Source organism: Gymnodraco acuticeps, unplaced genomic scaffold, assembly GCF_902827175.1.
Source record: "Gymnodraco acuticeps unplaced genomic scaffold, fGymAcu1.1, whole genome shotgun sequence".
Classification (NCBI taxonomy): Eukaryota; Metazoa; Chordata; class Actinopteri; order Perciformes; family Bathydraconidae; genus Gymnodraco; species Gymnodraco acuticeps.
The window spans coordinates 184,598-208,035 of NW_022991575.1; the positions used below are offsets into that span (position 1 = coordinate 184,598).

Genomic DNA, 23,438 nt, shown 5'->3' on the forward strand with positions numbered 1-23,438 from the left:
CGCATTGCACCTCCAAGACCTCTTCAGATCACAACCCCCTCTTAGCATTTATATTGTGTGTGTGTTTGCGTGTGTGGGGGGGTTTGTTAACTCAGCTTCAAAGACAGCAGCAGGTTGAAGGAACACACTGAAGGAGGGAGAAAGAGGCAGATGGAGAAAAAACAGCGAGTGAAGGGAAAAAAAAGAGCAAGGAGAGTGAGTGAGGAGGGTGGGAGGAGAGAGGGAGGAGAGAGGAAGAGTAGGGGAGGGTTTTTTCTACAGCGCTGGAGAGACAGAAGTTTCATCTCTGCGCTTCACACACCCACACCCAGGACAGAAGACTGCACACATACATACAGGTGAGAAAACTCTTATTTTTGCATGCTGTAATTTAATGCTGACATTCAGGTTCATGAAGGTGAACCCAGCGTGAGGGGGGTGAACTTGATGCTCAAGTTGTGAGTGTACAGGCACGCAGCGTAAAACCCCAGGGCATCAGTGGGGGTTTTGCTGTGTCCTGAGGGACGAATGTCAACAGAAGAGAAAGAGTCCGGGACGTGTTGTGTCCATCCCAATGTAAGAGTGGCATTCTCCGGATGAACAAAAAAATGGGGTGTAAGTGATGCTGTAATATTAATGAATGCTTTCCTCAAGTGATGCGTGCTGCTGGTGGAAAAAAGCGTGTGTGTTCAGCAGTCGTGCCGCGTCTGAGCAGAGTGCATTATTTATTCGCACTGATCTCCAGAAACAGCGATACTTCAACTGAGGGAGGAATGTATATATGATGTGTGAGTATCATGTGTGATAGCTAGAGTGATATTATGTGCTGTGCAAAAGGACAACCTGCATATTTTAACATCTTGCAGCACATGCATGGATATCCTGTGCTTTATTTATTTCTCATTAAATGAGCCCCGTAGCAGTGGGGGGTTGTTAATACTACGGAGGTGACGAGATCTCTCTTATCTCTAGATGGCTTCCCCACACTGAGGAGGTGACTCCTTTTGTCTGCAGACGCAGTATCTTAATCCAGATCGGTGGCACACAGCTGCCGCAGGCAACAGATTCATCCTCTGACTCGAGGTGTGTGCACAGATTACACATTTGGAAACAGGCCTACGCTTGTGTTATTTGCAGCATCTGTGCGTCTGTGTGACTGTGTCCAGCTGCTTCTCCCCTGTTTTATCCAAAACTGAGGGCGCCTCCTGATGTAGAGAAAGCAAACAAAGAAAGCACCAGATAAAAACTCTGACCTATATCATCATACTAACACACTCTTACATACACACTATAATGCTGAGTTAAGTAAAGGAATGCTCTACTTATACATGTAAATCCCCCCCTAAAGGTTTGGGAGACGGTTCTGTAAAGTTTGGAGCTCTCTGCTTTGGGGAATATTGCAGCTTGGATATACAGTTTGAATTAGTGAAGATAATTCTCAACCCACTCCTGCAGTGTGGCCCACTTCTGTGCTCCATTTTTTGGTTTTGTCTAAATAAATATACTTCATGTATCACTAGTACAGTTAGCTAGCATTTGTTGTTGATGAGCAAAATACAGCTGAAATAGAAGCTTATTCCTGGGCTGTCAAATACGTAAAAAAATGCACTGCCTTCAGTGACTGATACCGAATCACAAGGCACTCTTAAAGATATCATATCATGCTTTTTGGGGGTTTCCCTATCCTGTAGTGTGTTAAATAGGTGTTTGTGCATGTAAATGTTCTGCAAAGGCTGAAATCCCGAAGGCTTTCAGGTGATAACTATATAAAACCATCTGCTGCATCAGAAGACGCCCAGAGCCAGTTCTCCGGAAGTCATGAGATGTGGTATAAATAGTCATAGGTATGGATGTAATGGATGATTCAAACAAACAGGACTTTGACCCATGAAATCTCCGTTTGCATCCCGTGTGAAATCATAAATTATCATAGAGTTATTTTAGGTTGCATAACACATTTTTAAAACCTAAATCAGAGGCTCGAAAGCAATGGCGCAAAGCAACAAAGACAATCTGGGGAAAGCATAGAAACAGGTGACATGGGGAAGTGGAAGTACTGTATGTCTGGAGGGGAAATGTGACTTATTTAGGTTGAAGGAAACACTCTTGACACGTCTCTTTTCCTGCATCCGACAAAGGAATACCAACTCAATACACTACACTAACAATTCCTTAGTATGATGAACCAGTTGGATAAAGAATGTGGATAAAGCACTACACTCACTTTCCTCATGCCACTGCCACCTTGCACGAGCTTATAAAAAAGACAGGGCGGTGACTCAGATATTCAGGAACACACATCCTCTTATTGGGAAAACAGTTAACCTTATTGTATCCAAGTCTGGGCTCTCCATGTCTCTCTTGAATGCTAAAGCTTTTCAGAAACCCTGTAAATTGGTCGAAAGAGAATTTACAGGGCTTAGTCACTTAAGGTAACTATTATAGCAAATCAAAGGGAATTAAAAAGCATCATGTTTCACTCTGTTCTCCAACACCCCTATATATGCCCCCAGTTTTCTTTCTTTAACAAATGCACAACAATGCACCCTAAATGTAGACATCACTGACAGATGATCTGACAACAAGATTATTTATAAAAAGGACTGCAGGGATCTCAGTTCATTAAAGGTCCTGGACAGGATGTACTCCAGTGCACACCAGCACTTATCTGTTGCCATTCCTACATAAATTGCATAGCATTCACCAAAAAAAAAGGAAATCATTATGACTGCTGTATCTTGTAATTATGCCGTAACATAATTATGCAATCCATATCTTATAGTTCTAAGAAATGTATCTTTAATTACCAGGGGGTGGTATGGGCTGCGTAATTACAACATAGCATAACAGATGTATTTCCATGGTTAAAGCAATGCCATAGTAACCACATTATTTTAAAAGAGATGGTTCAGGGAGGGTAATACAGAATTATTTCCATCTGAGTCTAGGCCCCTGGTTTTCTGAACAAGATTCAAGAGTGAGGCAGGAGCAACAAATTACACGAACGACCTTCTATAACTCAGCAGAGGATAGCAGTGGTTTTATATGAAATTCCTCTAAACTGCAGAATGAATTGCTGTTTTTTGAAAGAGTTTTGCAGAAAAAGAAAATGTTTTCTTAACCAGGTAATAGATGCAGAATATATGCTGTATATATGCTGTCACAGATTATTTAAAAAGAGTTAGGAGGACATATCACAAATTGTAAACTGTCTTGCGTCCATCAAGTCCACACACATTGCTGTTCCTGTTGTATTGACGAAGCTGGTGCTGTAACAGTACAACTGGCAGTATGTTCCAAATAAAACTGATGTGGGCTATTGGCAAAGGTTGTTTAGCTGCTGTTGAATACACCTCTGCAAACAACAACCAGAATACTCAAAGCATATGGATAGCTGTTTTCTCCGAGCATGCCAGTCTTCGAAAACTCAACCTGCATCCCACACAAAAAAAACAAAGTGCCTCAAATCATGTGAGATTATTGACTTACTGCAGGTGAGTGTTTTGTGAGCACAACAGTGTGAACACATAGTCAGCTATGATGTGAAAGCCAAATTATTTCCAAGCATTCACTTAGGATTCTAGGATTACTGTTGGGATAAAGCCAGACCATAAGCCCTGAGCAGAGAGACATGACAGTAGAAGACATATTTGAGTTATACAGGGAGTCATTGTGTGATAAACCCTGTTGTTGCACTGATCTGTCTCCTGAGACATCCTGAAATAATAGCACTCACTGCTCATTGCTTTAAACAAAACCCTATGTACCAAAACGTTATGATCACTTTAACATCTCTCCAGTCCCATAAATACAAATCCTTCCTGGGAATCTTCTCCTCCATACATTTTAATGTATCCTCCTGTGATGCATTTGCTAGTTAGAGAGTGACAAAGCTCAATAAAGTCGGAATTAAAGGTGGGGTAGGTAAGTTTGAGAAACCGACTCGAGATACACTTTTTGTTATATTCCATGGAATGCTCTTAACATCCGATAGCAATGAATATCTGAAGTGCTTTGACAACAAATCCATAACAAAATGTCATCTGTGGAAGCCGTAGTGCTGTAAAAAGCACGACCAATCATTTTAGCCGGCCCGGCTGTGTATTTTCAAATTCTAGTGCACCCGAGCAGGTTTCTCCAAAATTACCTACCCCACCTTTAAGAGTCCTTGGCTAAAAAAAGTTAAAGAGACAGTGGGTTGGATGTGGCAGCATTAAGTGGTTGCAGATTGCAACCAACTACACTGAACAAAAATATAAATGCAACACTTTTGTTTTTGCTCCGATTTTTCATGAGATGAACTCAAAGATCTAAAACATTTTCTATATAACAAAATAACCATTTCTCTCAAATATTGTTCACAAATCTGAAAAAATCTGTGATAGTGAGCACTTCTCCTTTGCCGAGATAATCCATCCCACCTCACAGGTGTGGCATATCAAGATGCTGATTAGACAGCATGATTATTGCACGAGTGGCCTGTGTTCGTCGTCCATAACATACGCCTGCCTGCCCATACCATAACCCCACCACCACCATGGGACTCGATTCACAACATTACCCTAACCCTAACCCTAACCCTACCCCTCAAACCAGATACTGACTGGTTTTCGGACCCCCCCAGACCCCCCCATTAAAGCAAAACTGCACGTTTCAGAGTGGCCTTTTATTGTGGCCATTCTAAGGCACACCTGTGCAATAATCATGCTGTCTAATCAGCATCTTGATATGCCACACCTGTGAGGTGGGATGGATTATCTCGGCAAAGGAGAAGTGCTCACTATCACAGATTTTTTCAGATTTGTGAACAATATTTGAGAGAAATGGTTATCTTGTGTATATAGAAAATGTTTTAGATCTTTGAGTTCATCTCATGAAAAATGGGAGCAAAAACAAAAGTGTTGCGTTTATATTTTTGTTCAGTGTAAATTCTACTGATCGTGGTGATCCCATTACTTTATGTGCCACAAGCAGGTTAAAACATTTTGGATTATAGTGACATGTCTCGACGATTATCTGAGGGATCACCATCACGCATTTCAATAGACATTCGTGGTGCCCAGAGGATGAATACCATCATCATCCTAAGGTAAAAGATTCAGTCTGTCCTGTACTTTATGACCACATTCCTGCTAAACAAACACCCTTTAAATCATCCTTAACAATAGGTTACTTAATGTAAAGTTCTAATAAGCAAATGATAGCATGCTAGGACTCAAAACTGAGATGGTAAACATAAGCATGCTTCTGTAGTATTCTGCAAAAGGAGATTCAGATAGTGACACTAGCTTCAGTACACCGATTTGTTCATCTTGAGGATTTACCATCGGTTTGGTCAATTAATGAATACCTGGAGTTAACTGAAACAGTGGAGGAGATCATATATGAGCGAGCGATAAAACCAGATTATTTTCAAGCACTGAATGGATTAACTATGAATAAGTGAAAGTAAAATGGCAGCTCTAAAAAAGCAGCTCTTTGATACTAAGGAACTGACACCAAAACCGTTGATGTTTCAGATCATAGATATTGAGATATTTAGAATCCAGAACCAGACAATAAAAACAGACCATGATAACTTGCCAATAGATTGTTTGTACATTTTGTAATGGCATTTTTCATATAATGTACTCACATTTTAATTAACCGGCTCAATAAATGATGACATTTGTTTGCTAAGTCCTCATAATGATACACACACAGTGAGCCCAGTCTGCTGCCTCGCTCCTGTCTCGTCTGTCACCATCATCAATGTTTCCTGGCAAGACACCAGGATGCCGCTACCGCTGTTACTTTTCTCTTTCTTTTTATATTTCTGTGTCTCTGTAGTGTACAGGCTGAATTGACAGTTTTGAGAAAGCAAGTCTTCCTACTCCAGGTTTTCATCGTACTCAGGCTGTGGCAGGAGAAAGAAGACATTTACAGGACGGATTAGAGTCCATAGAAATGGATCTTCCTCTGTTTGCTTCGGATGACAAGCCTGGCTTACACCTCGAAAGCTTTCATTTTTTATTCCTTCTTTCTGTCCTTCATCCATGCCATCCATCCGGTCCCCAGGCTGGTCCCGTGGCTACAGTCGAGCAGGCAAGCTGACAGCACAGTGACAAGTGTTGAAGATGAGAGAGGAGGGGGACTAATGAGGGACAGCAGCAGCAGCCGGGGTCTGTCACTGCACCTCCAGATAACAGCCCCCCCGACTCTCTTTGATATTGTGTCCCAGGTGACCAGGGCACTCCATCTCCAGCTTGTAACATTGAGGTTGTGGATGGGGTGCTTATTAGACACTCTTTTTTTCTTTACCCTTTGTGCAGTTGTAAAGGGAGGAGGTGGAGGAGGAGAAGCAGAGGAGGGTGGTGTCAGGCCTGGCAAGGATACAAAAATCCAAAAGCAGAGTTGAGAGAAGATCCAATAATGAGAAAGGATGGCAGAGTAATACTGTTTATTGCAGGGGATCTGCAAATAATAAACGTCACTGTGCACAATGCAGGATAGTTAGCATGAGGCGTGGCAGGAGGCTACAGAGAAACTCCCTCTGGGGGGGTCTTTGGGTTTTGAGCCTTTGAAGACCATTTACATGCACACACACATATAGAACACACAACAAGACAGAGAAAACCCCAAATAGCATAATAGGAGCCCTTTGAATTCAGACGTATGTTAAATGAATAGATTTTACAAGAGAATCATTCAAACATTTTAATTCTCGCAAAAGCCAGAGAAATTCATGTTTTCATATTTAAAATGTCTAAAAACTACAGATATTTGAATATGTCTGAAATAGATTTTATATATTTACACATTTTATTTTATCCAAAGCAAAACCAATGAAAATCACTTTTGTGATAAAACAGTATACAAACTGCAATGCAATGTTTAAATATAGACAGAATAGAATTGGAGGGATGAACCCCTCTTTAATGGTCACACATGCAGAGCACACAGTGACATTTGTTCTCTGCATTTAACCCATCCTAGTACTCGGAGCAGAATAACATTTCACATTATATTTCTTATTAAAATGTACACCATATCAAGATATTGATCCCCATTAACAAACAGTAGAGTCATGTGGCATTGCTGAGGAGGTTACCTAACAACAATATGTAGTTTAAAACATCTAAGAAGCCTCATGAACTGTTTCGTTTCGTTAGAGACAGCAACGTGCAGATCATTTTAATTTGATTATTTATAGCTCAAGGATATATGCAGCTGCAAAAACAGTTCTGTTTTCCAGACACGCTCGAGCCACGGGGTGAATGTAAAGCAGTGTGTTAAAAATAAATGAAAAGCTACTTTAGGGAGGCATAATGGCTTTCATGGTATAACTTCCCCTCAGCAAGAAACAGAGCTTGTGATCAAGTGAGTTTGTCTAATACTGAAAACATCAATATGTCCCTCCATTTTCCTGATTTTCTTGGCAGCTGTTGTTGCTGCTGCTCAGCGGGTTGGCAGGTTGTCCAAGCAAGACACTCAACCTCAAATTGATCCCAATGGTAGCTCTGTGCAATCTGAGTGTGTGACTGAGGTGCTATAGATGAATGCGGTCCATATTATATCGGCAACCCTTGTACCGATCTACTTGAAGCGTGTTACTCGTGGGAGTTCAGAGCCACGTGTTGAAAGGGGGAGACGGCGGCATTAACGTAACTTCCCTGCCGGATTCGAACCTGGGACTTACGCATGGGAACTGAGTCTTAATACATGGGCCCTAATAAATGGACCTGTTTAAACGTCAGTGTAGTCTTCTAAACTTAAGAAGCAACGGCATCTAGCATTTCTGATTGTAACACATTACAGAGGAAAACATCATTGTTACAGCAGACAAAGTGTCCTGATTGTTGGCTGGTGTAGGGTCACTAATGGTGTCTGCATGTGTGTTCCCTAGAGCCGTGCGATGTGTGAACAGATTACTCTTTTAGTCAGTAAAGAAAACCCATGAATCCTTCATGTTTCTAGTTTGTCCCAGTTGCTTTTATGACAACGTTATCCTTTGTAGAACTCATATCATGGTTTCAAAAACGATGGCCGTGTGAAGTAAAAAGCAATAAATATTTATATATTAGAGCCAAAAAAAAGGCAGTTTAGTTCAGACTCAATTCTCCTGCCCATTAACTTCACACTCCTTTCAGTCTTTGTCTGCACACAGTGGGGATTGATTTTAAAAGACATTGCAATCTTTGCTCCATCAACACAAGATGATTTTGTATCGTAGTGATTTCAGGATTGGTTCATAACACTAAGCACTTCTACATGGTACATTTCCATAATACTTTCAGCCAGAAGTGGGATCTTTTGTATCCACCTTCCCTCAGAAGCCTGCACTTTGCTTTGGCCCACCCAGCAGGTAGGAGGCCGACTGAGGCGGCTTCAGAACATCAGTCACACAGCGGCCCTGCAGGCTCCGTGGAGAACAGAGCCGCAGTATTGATCATTATACAAAGCTTTAGGGGGTGGGATTTTGTCTGTAGGAACATGTTGCTTTATTAATATATTTGGGTTTTGCATCCAATTGAAAGTATGAAGTGAAATAAATCGTATTGTATATGATGAACGCCAATATTTGTATGCACTTTATAAAGAGATTTATTTTTTCCATATGTTTTGGCTGTCATTCCTATCAGTAACATTGCTTTCATCAAATGTATTTTCAATAAAATAAGCTATTTGACAATTAGAAAGGTAGGATTAAGAGAAATTGTTCAATTATTAACAAATAAGCGACCTTGTGGTTCGACTTTGATCCACCATAGTTGCAATAGGGGGTAATTGCAGGCTTTTGGTTGTGCTCACTTTCGGTTTAGCCTCAAAATAAAAAGAGTTTAGGTACGCAACAACTGGCTACGCTATTGGTTCCTTTACAACCAAGTTGGCCTGAGTTAGTATATTATATGGATCATGAAAACCCTGTTTAAAACTATGAAAAACAATACTTAAGTTATTAAAACAATAGACAGAACATTACTGTGCATGTTTCTAACTCATTTAAATAACCTGCCAGAAGGAATATGCATTAGTATATTTCTAGGGTTTGGAAATACAACAGCACCATCACTTTTTTTGCACCAATGTTATGATAGAGGGAGAACATCCTCATCCATTGTAGCAATAACCTCTTGTTGTTACTGTTGCGGTCAAAATAGTTTCCATTTCACAGTATAACATGAATCAAGGTCAGGCAAAAAAATTGCTGAAATGCATCATGGGAAAAGTACATAATCACACATGTATGCGTAGGTGTGGCTGAGAGGATAACGGATAGGGACAAGGTTAAAGTAGAACACACTGTGCAGTGTATTTTATTTGGTACTGTAGTCCAGAAAATGTGATTTGCAATGCAACAATGACAGAGGTTACAGTGCAACATTTTTAGTACAAGTCTGTTAAACCATGTAGAAACAGAAGCCCGTTTTTATACTTTAAAAACCTGCTGTCACAGCAAACAGCTGCATATTAACATATCTAGTAGAGCACAATATGATCATATAATTCAGATCTCAGTCCACCTGATGAACATTAATCCAATATCACCTCTCTTTTAGCTCCACTTTTGGTCTCCAAATCCTGAAAGAATGATCTGACGATATAGTCTCTGTGTGTCAGCCGTCTGGTTCTGAGCTGGTTGGAAACAGCACTAGAATGGCGGTAAGAGCTAACCAGACAGTCAGGTTGTGAGCAGGACAGATAAACAATGAGCAGGAACTCACTATAGTGGTGCAGTGATGACGTATTATTGTAGACCGACCTGGAAAGCAATGGTTTCCCCATTGGATTTCGGTATATTGCAAAAAAAATACGCTTTAACACACGTTAATAATAGTTTACATGTGTTGTTCAGCAGGATAATCTCCACATATTAACACCTCTTTGTGATTTTCGAAATGGAAAATGCAATCGGCAGAAATAAAAAGCTATAAAGAACTACATCACGGTCGCACTGCTGTGCATCGCTAAAGGCGGACTTGTGTGATGACGTTTAGTCTCATTTAGTCACATGTTAACAACCGTCGTTTTTATGATATAAAGAAGCTTTAGAGATTCACCAGTGGGGTAATTACTGACGTTTCTTGTGGTAAAATCTCGTAAGCTTGTGTGAACCACAGACCTTTTTTCTGACTTCTTACTTCAAACACATGAAAAAAACACATTGACTTCAAGAAAAAGCAACCGGAAGTGGTAAAAGGCTACTTTTCTGTGTTTTAGGACTCATTCCTGCACCACTCTTTAAGCAAAGCTGATGAGAGCTACATATGCCGGTGATAATTCTCTCTAGGTGCCTCACTACAAGCGACACATTTCACATTTGATTCTCTGTTTGTTTGTTTTTTTATAATCAGGAATAGTTGTTAAAAAAGTATTAAGTAATATAAGTTAAGACTGTTCAGCCAGTATGGACGTGAACACAAGCTGAAAGTCAGCATTTCAACCTCGCAACTCTATGAAAACATCACTGCCCTAATACTTTCTGACAACATTGTGTTCTGAGAAACAAAATGTGCATACTTCATCACAAAACAAATTTAGATTGTAACTGCATGAGCATCCTTGTTCTTGACATTACAAATAAGGAGGGATGGAAAATCAGAAATAAGCACAAAGTTTCCATGGCCTGCAGCATTTAATGTTTCTTATTCATTTGGTTTGGCGAACTGCTTTTAACAAAGTGTCAGAGGCAGTGATTATTTCCTCATCAGGATCAAGCTTCTCTCCTCTCAAGCCAAAGATTTGGACCCACTGTTTAGCATCTTCGAGGCTTTCAAGGCTGCATGCTGAAATTCTAACAGAAGTAATTTTCAAAGGCGCTTTTATATTTTAGATAGCAGTGTGAGAGGAGAAGGCTGCAGCCCCCACCACTCCCCCCTTTTGTTGTTGGGAGACGGGGGTGGTAGGCCTTGAGCTGGAGCGTCACAATAGATGTTTGTCTGAACTCATAAAGCAAAAGATGTTTCATCTTTTGTGTGTGGGTAAACATGTATGCCTTTAGTACATGCCTTTTGAAGCTGGACACTAGCAGGAATGATGTAAGATGGATCTTACAAACATTACAGATCATTCATATTTGACATAACCTACTGTCAAATAAATAATATTTCACACTCTAGTCATAAATGAACCGCTGATATACGTAGAAGAAAAAAAAACGTTCTTACAATGCCAATTGAATTAGTCTCTGATGATAGGATTGCAGATCTTTAACACATAAATAAAGACAAAAAAAATCAGCTCAGCTTGGCTGGCTCTGTCTAAAGATCAAAGCTACACATACCAGCATCACCAAGTTAACTCATTTCCAAAAAGCATTGCATAAACAGAAATGTAATAGTAACAATATGTGGTTTCAATGTGTCCAAAAATTCAGATACAAACGCTTCTAAAGATCTATTTAATAACTAAATGTGTCAAAAATGTTAACCTGTATAGTGCACCGTGTTGTGTCGAGTGTGTTAAAGGTCCCATGTCACGGCCATTTCTACTCATCATAATTCCATTGGTGAGGTATACTAGAATAGATTTACATTGTTCAATGTTCCAAACTCACATTGGTTTTTCATACAGCATCTCTGTATAGTATGTGTATTCACTCTCTGTCCTACATGCTTTGTTGGAGCTCCTGCCCCCCCCCCCTCCCTCCCTATGAGCCCACTGTGCTCTGATGTGTGATTATGTGTTACAATGGCGTTTGTTTGAGGCTCGTGGAGCGGACTGTGTGAGCTGGATTACTGGTGTCGTTTCCTGGTTGCTGTGTGGGGTCTGCGTGGGGTCTGCGAGACAGCGAGACACCGCAGAACTCAGCCTGAGCACACACACACACAGCCTGAGCTCCGTGTGTGTGTGGTGTGTGTGTGTGTGTGTGTGTGTGTGTGTGTGTGTGTGTGTGTGTGTGTGTGTGTGTGTATGTGTGTGTGTGTACGGAGCTCTGCAGAGCACCGCGGCTGAGAAAAGATAAGGCTGAGTGTGTGTGTGTGTGTGTGTGTGTGTGTGTGTGTGTGTGTGTGTGGTGTGTGTGTGTGTGTGTGTGTGTGTGTGTGTGTGTGTGTGTGTGTGTGTGTGTGTGTGTGTGTGTGTGTGTGTGTGTGTGTGTGTGTGTGTGTGCGGAGCTCTGCAGCGTTACGTCACTATGACCAGGAAGAAAAAAATCTCCAACGAGGCGTTCTGGGGCAGCATAGACACCAGTGTTTCCGCCAGGGGGGCGTCTTGCCGTAATTTGACGGCCTTATTCAGCTCGGAACGGCCTGAACTCGAGCCGAGGGCGTCCAAAAAAAAAAAGATTGTTTGAAATGACGAACAGGAAAAAGAACAAGGACATCCTTGACATCTTTGGAGGGGCAAAGGAGCCTATTGGGATTATTTTTCGGAGTACTGAACCCACGGTGCCATGCGCGTGAACTGCGAGCGCCGGAGCCTCGCAGCGGCGAAACTGAGGCTCCGTGGTAAACGGGTTAGTTAAAGAGCCGGCTCTTCTTGTTAGTGAGCCAAGCCAAATGATCCGGCTCACTAAAAAGAGCCGTAATTCCCATCACTAACGTAAAGAGATATTATCAACTATAAGGGACGGCTCGATTCAAAATTCGAGTCACGTGACACTCTCTCGGGTGGATGCCCTCTCAGCCCTGGTCTGGCGGAAACACTGATAGACACGTATTTTCTGTGTTAGAGTTTTACTCCCTACAGGGTGTACTTTGAGGGTTTGTGACTCTGCAGACCGTTTACATGCAGAAAAAGCTACATAACACACAAGGGGACAGGTAATAACCAGAAAAGCATGACATGGGACCTTTAAGGATTGCACAATCAGTGCTTAATTCAACAAACAAATTTAGTGACCATGAAACTCGTACTATCGTACCAACAATCCCGCAAATCATATCACTGAGGCATAGCAACTCGTTTCATCTGGGTTCCTGCTCATGTTGGTGTGGAGGGTAATGAACAGGTGGATATTCTGGCCAAACAAACACTCAGAATTACGAACACAGACATTGAAGTTCCACTCAGCAAAGCGGAGGTTAAAACATTCATACAGAAATATGCAGAAACAACATGGCAAGAACATTGGGACATAAGTGATACAGGAAGACATCTTTATAAAATTCAAAGGTATGTGGGGGATGGAAGGAAGGTGCGGTTTAAAAGAAGGGAAGAGAAAATGTAATTTCTCGGATGAGAATAGGTCATACTGCTCTCAATCATACATTAAGTATAATAGGAAAGCATCCAACCGGAAAATGTATACACTGTAGCCAGCCAGAAACTGTTGAACATGTTTTACTGCATTGCAGGAAATATATTACTCAGAGGAATGTGCTTTTCCAGACACTGAATGAAGAAATCAAATGAAAATACCATGCCTTTTTGCTATCAGGGCTGTTAGGGAAAACATCAGGCAATATATATTGTGAAATTATTAAGTTTCTAAGAGAAATTGATCAATTTAGTTTGAGTTTTATTTCATTTTTCTTTTCTTTCTTTCGTTTATTATTTTTCTGCATAGTCTCTTGTCCACACTCCAGTCCAGTTGGTGGCGGTAATGCACCTACAAGTTGGTTTGCCAACCGCCAATGAACAAAGAAAAAGAAGATAATTTCACTGTATTAAACAGATTTACAGAACCTCACCATAGCATGACAGCTAAAAGTGAACATAATGATTAATAAATGTCCCATATCTGGATTTCCTGGCCACAACACAGTATATAAAGAATGTATGTTATGTGGGGAGCTGTGGATAAGTGAAAGAGTGTGTCCATGTAGCCTACTTTCCGCTTACCACCACAGAATGCAGTGAAACTATTTTTCCATGTTTTTGTTTCTTAGTGACTAATGGGGATAATCATTTGTCAAGTGTGACCTGCCCCACCGGTGAGGGGGGGCTGCGATAATTAAAAGGGGGTTAGGATATTTAACGCTAACCTGGGTTCCCCAATACGAGCCCTTAGGACAAGTCACGCAGATAAGAATAAAAGGATGGACAGGGACGCAGCCTCAAGTTCAAATGTTTACAAACGTTTATTATATAAATAATCAAGTAAAAGTTCAGTAATATAAATGCAGATTAAAACGTATTCAGCTTTCCCAGTCGACACACCTAAGTCCCACGATTGAAGGCTGGCTCTGACAAGGAGAGAATAACTAGAATAATTACAATATCACACATATAGTGATAGTTAAATAGTTAAAAAGTTATTGTTCTGGCCAACTGCTGAGGGTTTCCCCAAAACCACAATATCACCACGTGTAGCTGTATTCAATCAACACTCACTGCAAATCACCCATATCTGCATGCAAAAAGTGCCCAGCAAACCACATGCTCCACTCCACAGTATGGCCAGGATCGTCAGCGATATAGGAGAGTACCCCCCTCAGAGTATGAGGCAGTAAAGGCACATATTCGACAGTTGTTAGACAGCCAGGTGATCCGAGAGAGTAGCAGCCCCTACGTCTCTCCAATCGTCATCGTTCAGAAGAAAGATGGCAGTATCCACCTGTGTGTCGGGATGCCTTCCCATTGCAGAGGATCGAGGAATCGCTTGATGCACTCTGGAGCAAAGTGGTTCACGACCCTGGATTTGGCAAGTGGATACCATCAGGTGCCTGTGGCAGAAAAAGACAAACTGAAAACTGCTTTTTGCACACCATTTGGCTTGTTTGAATTCAATAGAATGCCATTTGGCCTTTGTAACGCACCTAGCACCTTTCAGAGACTGATGGAGCGGATGTTCGGGGACCAGCACTGTCAATCCCTACTGTTGTATTTGGATGATGTTGTCGTCTTCTCTTCCACAGTGGATGAACAGCTGGACCGTTTGGGAGCTGTGTTGAACAAGCTGCAGCAAGAGGGCTTGAAAGTGAAGCTGAGCAAGTGTGCATTCTTCCAAAAGGAGGTAAAGTACCTCGGCCATGTCATCTCTGCTGATGGTGTGTCTACAGATCCGGATAAGATCTCTGCAGTGGCAAACTGGAACTGCCCCACTACTGTGTCGGAGTTACGATCCTTTCTGGGCTTTGCTAGTTACTACAGGCGCTTTGTGGAGGGATTTGCCGATTTGCCGGAAGCAGCAGCAACCTCTGGGGGACAGTTGGACTGAAGAGAGTGACAGGAGTTTCCAGGATCTCAGAGCAAAGTTGGTGAGTGCACCTGTCCTGGCTTACGCAAACTGTTCCCTTCCATTCATTTTGGAAATTGATGGAAGTTATGGCGGTCTAGGAGCAGTTCTCTCGCAGGAGCAGGACGGAAAAGTGAGACCTGTAGCTTATGCCAGTCGTGGGTTGAAACCCACAGAAAGAAACATGTCCAACTACAGTTCCATGAAGCTTGAGTTCTTGGCATTAAAGTGGGCCATGACAGAGAAATTCCGGGACTACCTGCAGGGCCAAAAATGCATTGTCTGGACTGATAATAACCCCCTCAGCCACCTGAAGCAAAGTTAGGGGCTACTGAACAGCGCTGGGCCGCGGCGTTGGCAGACTTTGATTACACCCTTCAGTATAGGTCAGGCAGGGCCAACGTTAACGCTGATGCACTCTCAAGAAGGCACCCTGTGCCACCCCAGGAGGTCATAGAGCTGCCCCTATCAGGGACATTCATTCCCAAGGCCTTGCAGAAACCTTGCAGCTCAGAGGCCCATCATCTGGTAATCCAAGCTGCCATTTCTGCCCTTCCATCACATTCAGGCACTGAGTTGGCTGCTCTTCAGATGGCTGACCCAGTTATAGGGATGTTTTTACAGTACTGGGAAAGCCACAAGCGCCCAGACAGGGCAGACAGAGCAACCCTCTCTCCCCAGGTCCTGGAGCTATGTCGGCAATGCGAAAGGATCACCCAGATGGATGGACTGCTGTATCGCCGTACTCAGAGGCCAGATGGAGGAGAGGACTTCTACCAACTACTCCTTCCAGGATGTCTGAAGAGTGAGGTTCTGCAGCAGCTACACCAGGGTCATGGCCACCAGGGGATGGAGAGGACAACGGATCTTGTACGACAAAGATGTTACTGGCCCCACATGCCCAGGGACATCAAAGAGTGGTGCCAGCAGTGTGAGCGCTGTACACTTGCCAAGGTAACTCAACCATACACCAAAGCACCCATGGGCTACCTCCTGGCCTCCAAACCCAATCAGATATTGGCAATTGACTTTACTCTCCTTGAACCCTCGCAAGAGGGCAAAGAAAATGTCCTTGTAATGACTGACGTGTTTTCGAAGTTCACCCAGGCTGTAGCAACGAAGGACCAACGTGCCTCAACAGTAGCACATGTTCTGGTGACAGAGTGGTTTTACAAGTTTGGAGTGCCCGCTCGTCTTCACTCTGACCAGGGTAGGAATTTTGAGAGTGCCCTTATTCAACAGCTATGTGAACATTCAGAAAACCTGGACTACACCATACCACCCCCAGGGTAACGGGCAGTGTGAGCGGTTCAACCGGACTCTCCATGATTTACTCCGTACGCTCCCAATTGAAAGGAAGCAGAATTGGTCTAGATACTTGCCTCAGGTTACCAGTGGCGTTTTCTCCCGGAGGCCAAGGGAAGCCAGGCTTCCCCTGTTTTTTCGGATTGTAGTTATAATTTAAATAAAAACACTTTGTTTTGTTTCGATAATTCTCCTTTGCTGTGTGTTGCTGCCTGCCCGTCTCTCCCCCATTCTCATTGAGTATTTTACAAAGAGTGAAACAAACAGCGCCCCTCTAGATGTTATGGTGAAACAGTAGATTGCACTCACTGTTGCGAGAGGAGGCCAGCCGAATCTGGCTTCCCTTGGTGAAAAAAAATTGAGGGATTAACCAATCAGATGAGGCCCACGTGATGCCCCTGCCAACCTGTGATTGGTCAGGGCCATGCCAAGGGAAGCCAGCCGCCTCTTGCTTCCCTTCAGAGGCGGCTGGCGGCTGGCGATTTGATTGGACACTGCCATCCAATCAAATCACATCAACATCAGTTTTAATACTGTAACTGTCATCACCGCCGTTAGAAATTATCAAGCAAATGAAGCATTATGGAGGGTGGAGATTTGGCGTACTTAATCAAACATAACTTTACTAAACTTCCGCTACAGCAGCAACTAAAAATTAAATCAGATGACAGGCCAATGCCCGCACTCCAGCTGTGTGTACACAGAGGAAAAATGGAGAGAATCGGATGTTCAATGAGGACAATTATGTCCGCACGGAGTGGCTAACTGGAAGCGCTAAACTTCAGCGTCTATTTTGCTGGCCATGTCTTCTTTTTGACAAGGATTCGTGCTCCCTGAACAATCCTTGGGCAACTTCAGGATTCATCGACCTTGCCAACCTGTCACGGGCAATTGAGAGGCACGGTAAATCCAAAAATCACATAGATTGTGTGATTGTCTGCATACATTAATAAGTAAAATGCTTAAATTAATAAGGAGAGAGTTTCAGCTGGAGAGTGCGTGCGGACCTTTCGGTTAGATAACAGGCAAGTCCTGCATCTGTGTGATACAAATGTGTGTAAAATGATACCGGGCGCTGTAATCACTCCTCTGGTTACGTTATTGACCACCCCCCCGACCCAAAAAATGGGCTTCCCCTACATTTTTCCCCAGGTTACGTTTGCATACAACACCACCATCCACCAATCTACCGGTGAGTCCCCTTACTACCTTATGTTTGGACAGGAGCCTCATTTACCTGTTGACTTCCTCCTGGGAAGAGTTCCAGAACCTTCCCATGGAAGAGTTGAAACCTGGGTCCAGGAGCATCAAAAACGACTACAGGTGGCCTACGACGGGGCACGTTGGAGAATGGAGAAAGCTGCAAACTCTCGCAAGGAACGCCATGACGCTGGAGCTAATGCCAGGCGACCTGCAGGAAAAACAGCTGGTCTACGTGAGAGACCACAGCAGAAGAGGAAGAGTCCAAATCCAGGACCGGTGGAGCCCAGTCATCCATGTGGTGATCAAGGCCCCCTGTGCTGGGGGCTCCACATATTCCGTGACCCCCTTGGACGATCCCCACAAAGTGAAACACCTCCATCGATGTATGATCAAACCTGTACCTCCTAATCTTTGCCCTCAAGGATCTGCAAGAGAGGACCCCAGTAATGCCCCCACTGAGAGTGAGGACCACGTGGCTATGGGCAGGGACACGCTTGAGGAAGAAGCGGGTGATGGTCTCTTTGTGGTGACCAGGTCCTTTGGTGAAGAATCAAGACCGCTTCAGATAACACCAGCCACTTCTAATAGTTCTCCTCTAAACTCATCCCTTGCAGTGGCTTCAGGAAGCGGGACAGAGCCCCCAAGGAGAACAGCTCGGAAAACAGCCGGTCAACACTCGAACCCTCATCGCCTGCCTGAGGTAGCAGAGGTTAGGCTACCTGGGGCTGTAACCTCTCGGGTCCCTGGTTTTAGTAGTATGGTAGCTGCATATTTTAGACCCTGGAACTAATCAGCTGTTATAGTACTGGGTGATATCGGCGGGTCGCCAATACAACAAATTGGGGGCAGATTGTAGCCGGCGCTACTGTTTTCTGGATTAGCTGTCAGATAATGTCTTCACGTGGCTGGGCCGCCACTGGCCCTTTAAGACACCCCCCCTTCTTTAGTCAGCTGGCCCTTCCATATAAGGAAAACGCGCAGCTGTACGTAGTTCAGCATCTCCCGCCACACTTTAAATGCCCCCTCACTCCTCACCCAAATCAGCTGTGACTATTACGAGTGTTCTTGTTCCAGTTATCGTTGTCAGGCTGATAGGCGTGTATTCCCCCTATACGAGGTATGTGAAGCTGCTGTTAGGACTTGTAACATTCAGTGTACCACTAAATTGTTAACATGTGGCCTGTAAACGCCAGGCTTCTTGACAGCCCCAGCAGAGACTGTGTAGAGAATCACCGTTGCGGAGGTGTCCAGTGAGGTGATAATTAATAATAATAATTTCAATTTATATAGCGCCTTTCACGAAACCCAAGGACGCTTTACAATGGGAAGTAACAAAACAAAAAGTAATAATAATCATACAGATACATAGGCTGAAGAAAACAAAACAGGAACAGGTTGCTGAGTACTGTATATTAGTTGAGGCCAGTGCTGGAATTGGGCCGGTACTCACCGGTACGCAGTACCGGCACTTCTGGTTCTGACCCATGGAGTACCGGCACTTCTTGCTCAGTACCGGCATGCTGGCGGTACTCCGATACTCATGCACCGTGCCAGTACTCAACACTCTCCCGCCGTTCTTATTATACATCCATATATATATATACAGCCGCCCGGTACTCAGTAGATGCGTCATGAGGTGCCGAACGGACATTCTCATCGCTCTAACCGCTGGAGTTTCACAGCGGCTGTCAGCTGTTTACTCCTGTCATTCAAACAGAACGTGCTGGAGAAGGGGCGGGGCTTATCTTCTCCATGTAAATACTGTGGTGGAAACGACTATGTCAAAATTAACCTATTTGACCGTGATTTAATAGTAATACACGTTTCAAAATAATAATAATAATAATAATGCCGAACATACTGAAAACTGTTAGTAAAACCATGTTTTAATGCTTTACAATTTACATACCTAGATGCACGTGTGTTGTGTTTATGCAGTGCAACTCCCACCCAGTGGGTGGCTATGTAGAGTGATAGAACAGAGCAGGCACGCCCCCGAGAGAAGGAAAGCAAGTCACGTCACAAATTAGCATTTCTAAAATGTTAGCGTGGATTAATAAAAGTGCAAAAAGACAGCGGTTGTCGCCGGAAGAAACTTCAAATACAGAGAATGCTGTGCCTGTGTTGGAAATTGTGTCTGATGGGGAGCTTTCTTTGGTTGATCCTCCTGCTCCAAGTTCTAGTGCATTAGCATTAGCACTAGCTCCGCCGCCTCCTCCAGAGCCTCTAACGTTAGCTGCTGCTGGCGCAACTGCCACCACCAACACCGGGCAAAGCGATGCACCTGACTGCTGGACAACGGACCAGGTGCAATATTTTTGCAAGACCAATGCATGGCTCCTTCTTAAGAAGCTAGGATGTCGGATATGCAGAGATGTCAAATCTTTGGGAATACACACTGGACAAGGACTGAAACTGTCAACTGAATGGGGTGAGTGTGCAGTGTCTCATTTCGGTGTTGACAAGGGCAAACAACAAGCTAGCCTGAGAAAAAAAATCAAAGAACATAAAGAATCACAAGCCCATGTAAAAGCTGCTGACATCCTTACATCTGCTTCACGTGAAACTATTCAACATCAAGTGCAGTCTATGCATAAATCTGAATTAGACACCACTATCAGAGTTTTTCGAACGGCATATAAAATTGGCAAACATAGCCGGCCATTCACAGACATGCCAATTGATTTGAATGTACAGAAACTGAATGGGCTGAACGTGGGCAGGGTTTTGCACTCCAATAAAACCTGTGGCGAAATCATCGACCACATAGCTCATGAGCTGAAGAAAAAAATGACAAAAGACATTACAGAAAACCAAAGAAAACTCTGTGTTTTGGTCGATGAATCTACCACTATTAGTGGTAAAACGGTGCTTGTTGTGTGTCTACGCTCAGCATTAGCTGATGCTGAGCCCGAAACGTTTTTTTGGGAGCTGATCGAGTTGGATGGAACAACGGCTGATGACATCACAAAGGCGTTAATGGAGTGTCTTGGAAGAGATTTTAACGAGGACTTTTTAGGTCAGTGTTTCGTTTATTTTGCATGTGATGGGGCTTCAGTCATGCTAGGGAAGAGAACAGGCGTTGCTACCCAGTTGTGTAGTAAATTCCCAAGCCTGTTTGTGTGGCAATGCTCCAATCATCGTCTAGAGCTGGCAGTTGGGGATGTGGTCAAGGAGGTCTCAGGGCTCAATCATTTCCAGATCTTTTTTGACAAACTCTATTCCTTGTTCCATGCCTCCCCCAAAAATCAGAGGCAGTTAGCGCAGTGTGCGCAAGCAGTCGGACAGCGTCTCCTGGTGATAGGGCGTGTTTTGTCCATCCGCTGGGTGGTTTCAAGTGAAAGGAGCGTCAGAGCAGTCTGGGAAAACTACCGAGTGCTTCATGATCACTTCACAAATGCTGCAAACGACACGAGCAGGGATTCCAGAGACAGAGCAAAGTACAAGGGCCTGAATGATGTGCTCACATCTGCAACGTTTGTCAGCAATCTGGGACTGATGTACGATGCGCTCACAGAGCTCAGCGACCTCTCTCGGCAACTCCAAAAAAGAGAGATGACACTGCCTACAGCAGATAGGCTCTTAACTCGAGAAATACGAGTTTTTGAATCCATGGTCACCATGCCTGGCCCACACATGACTACAGTTCATACAGCTCTAGCTGAGAAGTCCTTCAAGGGTGTTGCCCTGCGTGAGAATGGCAGGCTTGTACAGATTCATGCAGGTCAGTTTTTCCGCAGTATGGTAGAGAATCTGAGACACAGAATGACTTCCACAACCTCCTCTCATGTCAGCACAAGAGAAATCCCATTACATGGCCGGGAGGCCCGGGACAATCAGCTAATCCAGGACATGAAAGTTATCCATCCTGGAAGTTGGCCTGAAGAGGAGTTAGACGTACAGTATGGGGACGTAGAGGTGCTACGTTTGTGCAAAGTGCTGAAAGTGGACAGAAGAGAGACTGTTCAGGGCTTTCGCGAATACAAGGAAACCAGGGCATCCCGTACACCTGCTGCCATGGAGCCTCTACTGAAAGCAGTCCGAACCATCGCTGTCTCCACTAGTGAGTGTGAGCGGGCATTCAGCTGCATGAACGATATCCTTACTGCAAAAAGGAATGCTCTCTCTGTCAGCCGACTGTCCAGCCTGGTTTTCATTAAATGTAATGGACCATCACTAGGACAGTTTCAATCCGGAACAGTATGTGAGGTCCTGGCTGGCAAAGGGAAGGAGAAGTGCTGATGAAAGAGCCTGTCCAGCTCCAGCCCCTGATACTGATGTCCCCAAGACCTTCTGGAGCCTTTTCTAACAATGTGAAGTATATTGCAAAGCAGCTCACCCAGTGAGAAGACTTTTGGCATAATGTGCCGATTTGTACAGATCCTGGAGATAGAAGGACTTCAGACCAACCAGGGAGTTATCTGATCAGCTTGGTGTTCAATGTAACTCTTTACCATGGCTCAGACTTTGTTACTTGCAGTTACAGTTTCTCATTTTAGATTGTGCAAATTTTGCATTTGTTTTTACATGTTCTTTATTCATGCTCTTTATCATTTTTCTGAGTTGGAAAGTTAGATTGCATCATAGTTTACTTTATACATATTTGTATTCTTCAGTGGTGAAGTATATTGCAAAGCAGCTCAGCCATGTGAGAAGACTTTTGGCACTTTTTCGTTTTTCGTTTTCTGAGTTGGAAAGTTAGATTGCATTCAAAATGTACAGAAATACTTAATTTTGTTAAAGCTTTTTATAAAAAATGCTTCTGACCAGAGCTTTGTTTCCTTGTCATTAATGTTGAACACCACCAGAGGGGCTCTCACCTGAAAGGTCTCTGCTTCATGTGTCTTCAGCAGAAGATCTAGACTTTGATTGCTATATTTTCAGTTAATATTGACCTTACTGAGCTTTAGCCATATCCGCTGCCTATCATAAAAAATGTTAAGTACAGTGAACCTTTCTAAAATATACAATAGTAAAGAGACAAACCCACCAGCATTATAGTAGCCAAATTCTTGTTTGTGGGCTGTATATATAAAATTGACTTGAAAAAGTTGCTGATTTTAGAGTACTGGCACCTTTTTCATTCCAATTCAAGCACTGGTTGAGGCCAAAGGCCTGAGTGAACAGATGGTGTTTGAGGTGTTTTTTGAAGGTGTCCAGAGTGAATGCGTTTGCATCAGAGGTAGGAGATTAATTGTATGTACATTGAAGGACATTCATATAGCCTAAGTCTTTATACAATTTCTAATCTCCTTTCTCCATTTATTTTAGGATTAGTTTGCTACCGTTTTGCCTACCTTCTATGTTTTGCTTATTGACTAGTTTGTTGTATTGTGTACAAACTAGTGATTTAAATCTTTAAAGCTACAGCACCCTCCTTGTAACGACCCACTCTGTCCCACAAGGTCTAATACTGTCTCTGTGCTTATACTTCTTCAGTGACGATCCTGGTCATACTGTGGAGTGGAGCATGTGGTTTGCTGGGCACTTTTTGCATGCAGATATGGGTGATTTGCAGTGAGTGTTGATTGAATACAGCTACACGTGGTGATATTGTGGTTTTGGGGAAACCCTCAGCAGTTGGCCAGAAGAATCACTTTTTAACTATTTAACTATCACTATATGTGTGATATTGTAATTATTCTAGTTATTCTCTCCTTGTCAGAGCCAGCCTTCAATCGTGGGATTTAGGTGTGTCGACTGGGAAAGCTGAATACGTTTTAATCTGCATTTATATTACTGAACTTTTACTTGATTATTTATATAATAAACGTTTGTAAACATTTGAACTTGAGGCCGCGTCCCTGTCCATCCTTTTATTCTTATCTGCGTGACTTGTCCTAAGGGCTCG

At 43.2% G+C, this 23,438-nt stretch overlaps 1 protein-coding gene across 3 annotated transcripts in view; it reads left to right on the plus strand.

The window, feature by feature from the left end:
- The first annotated feature begins 209 nt into the window (after positions 1-209).
- Positions 210-23,438, plus strand: part of c1qtnf4 (C1q and TNF related 4) — a 53,426-nt gene continuing 30,197 nt past the window's right edge. The window contains exons 1-2 of one of the 3 annotated variants that reach the window (XM_034197552.1): positions 234-338; positions 952-1,062. The gene's annotated coding sequence lies outside the window, so the exon portion shown is untranslated. Of the gene's footprint in view, positions 339-951; positions 1,063-14,811; positions 15,102-23,438 lie in introns of those variants that run through there. The other 2 variants (XM_034197551.1, XM_034197553.1) reach the window with 2 other exon arrangements.